Source organism: Talpa occidentalis, unplaced genomic scaffold (genome assembly GCF_014898055.3).
Source record: "Talpa occidentalis isolate TD23 unplaced genomic scaffold, MPIMG_talOcc4v2.1 talOcc4.275, whole genome shotgun sequence".
Classification (NCBI taxonomy): Eukaryota; Metazoa; Chordata; class Mammalia; order Eulipotyphla; family Talpidae; genus Talpa; species Talpa occidentalis.
In genome coordinates, this window is record NW_023602907.1 from 3,269 (window position 1) to 7,584 (window position 4,316).

General features: G+C 41.9%; 1 non-coding gene across 1 annotated transcript; it reads right to left on the reverse strand.

The window, feature by feature from the left end:
• Positions 1-430: 430 nt before the first annotated feature.
• TRNAK-UUU (transfer RNA lysine (anticodon UUU)) lies at positions 431-503 on the reverse strand. Its single transcript has one exon. It is a non-coding gene; the product is annotated as a tRNA-Lys (tRNA).
• Between the last annotated feature and the right edge of the window lie 3,813 nt (positions 504-4,316).

Consider the following 4,316-nt stretch of genomic DNA (forward strand, 5'->3'; position numbering starts at 1 on the left):
AATGACACAGACGCCTGCAGGGGACCTACAGGGGAAGCTCCTGGCCCCAGACAGAATCCGTCTTCCGCGGCTAACCGCACAGTTCAACCCCGTTAGCTGCCAAACTGCGCGCTCGTGCTCTGCCTCCAGCTGTTCATTCCCCCGCCGCCATCTTTACCTCTCTTTTTCACGTTTTGTTTTTGGTTTCCTTTATTATTAGCAATCTGAAAAAACAAAACTTCTTGCTGGGAAACCACCCTGCGTAAACCTGCGTATACTCTCCAAAAAGTTTCGGGATTTTTACACTTTCTTTCCGTGAGAACAAACTTCTAGCAATTTCTGAAATCAATACTGAGATAATTGTGTTCGATTTAAAAAGAAGTTTGCTTCAGTGTTATAATTTTGCTAATAGAAAATATTTAGTAAGCTGTGAATGTGCAAAAGCTGCAGACGCCGGAACAGGGACTTGAACCCTGGACCCTCAGATTAAAAGTCTGGTGCTCTACCGACTGAGCTATCCGGGAGCTCTTGCACTAGGGTTTTCTTTTATTCACTTGATATAATTCTAGTAAGTTGTTTCTCGTGAATTAAAGCTAGATTCCAATTTGGCTTTAAAAATATGTATATATTTGGCGTGGTAAGGTGATGTCAACATTTGTTTTCCTTTCACGTAAGACATGGGTTCAAGTTCTTTCGTATTTCACGTTTGATCAGTTGCCAATATCCACTAAACCTTCTAATGTTAAAAAGTTACCCCCCCAAAAAAAGCCAAGACCATCCAAAATTCAGACATACAGTTGTAACCTTTTTTATTTTATTTTTTTAAAGGGTTATTTATTTTTATACAAGAGCTAGGGTACAGGCCAGAGGCGCAGGAGGGTGAGAGGATTTACCAGAGACAGCAGGGAGCAGAACAGGCAGATAGACCAAGGTACACTGCTGAGGGGAGCAGCAGGCGGCAGGAGAGGTCTGCCACGCCTGTAACCTCTTTGAACACAATTCTTTTGAATTTTATCTATCACTTCCCTAATAAATTCTCTTAATTTATTAATTTCACTGAACCAGATTATAATACCTTTGATGAAAAATACACTTCCATCCATGATATTATGTTGCCATTAGATGAAGCATTCCTTGCCACTAAAGAAGGAAAGATAAGTTTGACTCACCAATAGGGGCTCTAATAAAGGAAAATGAAAGTGACTATGAAAAGTGGGTCTGAATTGAGACTAAAGAAAGGAAGCTTAGATCCTGAATATAGACTTTTGGTTGATTCTTTGCCTTTCCCCCTCTTCCAGGCAAGTTGTAGATTTCAAGTCAGTCTCACAAAATGAGTCCTTCTAAAGCCCGTGCAGTGTTCAGGATGGGAGCAACTTGGAACCTGAAGAACAAAATTTTCCAGATTGGTCTATTTTTTCCTAAAATCCATTTCACCAATCCTGACACAAAGGGTGTGGAACACAGGGTTATGAAATTTAACAGTCTGGTGAGAGAATTTATTCTTGTTTCTGGGAACTTGAGGCTTCTGAACACAATGGGCAACAAAACAATTCAGCCTTACTAGGAAAAATTTCTTTCCTACAATTGTCTGATTCTTTCAAAACAAAGACTAACAAATTGTGTGATCCTGAATAGGCCTGGGCTTCCACCTCTAAAAAATGAGGGGAATTGATTAGATGACCTCTAAGATACCTTTCAATCTAAAGTTTCACCATTCTATTACTTTTCTCAGGAGGATAAGGTTAGACTCAAACTACCAGGAAGGAATGGTTTAATTCAACAAATATGTATTGATCATTTATTGTGGTTTCCTTATGGGCTAGTTCCAGACTCCAGAAATAGGTAAGACAGATTCTGTTCACGATGTAGGAAAGAAGGCAGATACACTAGCAAATAATCTTAACATATAGTAATAATGGCAGCAATAAAAATTCAAATACAAGCTTTGCAGGAGATGGGTATGGAAAGACAGAAGTTACAAAATGAGAGCAGGAGACTGAGTTTTTAATCAAGGAAAATACATGATCAGAGTTAAGTTTAAACCAGTCACTCTTAGAGGTAAATAGAAACAGGCAACAGAGACATTCAGTTATCTATGCAGACATCTTGAGCAGCCCCTGTGTTAGACAAGGAAAAACTTCTTGCTCTGTTTTATGAATGAGGTGTGGAAATGTATAAAACCTAACATTTTCAATGAAAGTAAATGGAGTTCTGTCCTGGCCACTTTAAAGGAGCAAGAATAAAGGGGCCTTTAAGTTTTATCCTGCCCAATGATTTTGTTACATCATATTCACTTTCCTTCAGGATAATAAACCACCTGTTAACTAGATGGCATGGGGTTAGGCCATTAAGTTGTTTATTATCTACCACTTCCCTAACATTGAGGTAGGCACAGTGGGAAGGAAAATGATAAATCTGGAAGGAACGTGGGGAGTGCAAGCTGTGTTTGGGGGATGGTGAATAAATTAATCTGGCTGGAATGGAAGGAACTAGAGAGAGAAGGTGCCAGATTGGAGACAGCTGACAGGGTTTATTTCAGGCTTGGGAGAATAATTTCTTCCTGTAGGCAAAGCTTGACAGTTGAATTGAAAGTTCGGCTCGTTAACACTGCAAAGTCCCACCTGAGGCAGTGTGACAGGAATTGGCTTCATTTCTCTGCTGCATTTCAAACACCACAACTGTTACCTCTACCTTATTAAGCATAAGCCTTTTTCCAAAGTGCTTTTTGAAGCTTCTCACTTCACATAGATGGTTGAATTAAATTCTCCCAGTAGAGGACAGTCTAAACCCACAGATTCTTAAGCCTCCCTCCCCACCCCCTTTCCTATTTCTTAATTTCCCCCACTAATTTTTTAAAAGATGCATTTTAACCTCCTACTCATCAGATACATCTGTCTTTGAATAGCAGCAACCACTCTATCAAAACTGGGGTGGAGCAGACAGGCTTATCACCGCAGTTCTTGGCCCTAAGTGGCGCCGTTTGTGGACCCTGAAACAGCAAGCCTTGCTTTAGCACCTTGAAGAGGTAACTGTTTTCTCCTGTGACTGGGGGTGAGATACTGTATGAGATTCCTACAATGGCCCATGGCTGTGTATCTAGCACAGAAATAATCATGAGTTGAATATAATTATATTAAAGATCCAGAAAGCACATCTCCAATGGTGGGATTTTAGTGCAATGAGGGAAAGGTTTAATTTCAAGAGAATTAAGGGGATGGGGTCCTTTCTTTTGCTTTTCTTTCCATGAGGTGATTCAGGTCTCCAACTCATGATCTCCTGGTGCCTCTGACCTCTTTATAATGGATTCCACATCATTAGCCTAGAAGGTTGTTAGCCTAAAGGGTTTGGTAGTGGTGACAACTTCATTGCATCTAAAGTATGTATAGGGTAGGGGCTCCTTCTTTGAGACAGGGACAGTCACATCAGAATGTAGGTAGGTGATCTTGTCTCTCAACTTCCCAGTGCAGAAAGAGCAGTCCCAACACCCTTGATTAATGCTACAACCCAAGCATCCATCTATCAGGTGTGTCTAGACACTCAGGCACCCTAAGGAAACTTCTGGAAAGCTAATCATGAGGTGCATTAGTTTACTATTGCTGCTATAACAAATTACCACAAATTTAGTGGATTAAAAAAATCACAGGTTGGACCTCCCTGGTAGCGTAGCGGGTTGAGCGCCGCTCTGTGAAGCTATCCGCAGCCTCTGCAGCGCAGATTTGATTCTGAGCCAGCCAGGGAAAAACCCACATGACGTGACAGACCTCTCCTGCCTGGCCCGCTGATCCCCTCAGCAGTGTCTTCAGTCCGTCTGCCTGTTCTGCTCCCCGCTCTGTCTCTGGTGAATTCTCTCACCCCCCCCACGCCTCTGGCCTATACCCCAGTTCTTGTATAAATAAAATAAATAAATTTAAAAAAAAAAAAGCGTAGGTTTATTATCACACAGTCTCTAGATCAGAAACCCAACATGGATTTCACTTAGCTGAAAATAAAGGAGTTGACAGGGCTGCATTCCTTTCTGGAGGCTCCTGGGAGAATCTGTCTCCTTGCCTTTTCCAGTTTCTAGTAGTTGCTCACATCCTTTGGCTCTGCACCTTCATCCTTTAAAGCAAGCAGTGTGGTAATTCCTACCATTTTTTGTCATCACTCCCTTCAGCTGGGAGCAGAATTCCACTTTCAAGGATTCATGTGATTGGAATGGACTCACTTGGGGGGCCTCTCTGGTGGCGCAAGGGGTTAATGCAACCTATGAGGCTATCCTCAGCCACTGCTGAAGAGTTTGATTCCCTGCCGGGAAGATGACCCACATGGCACAGCAGATCTCTCCTGTCTTACACGCC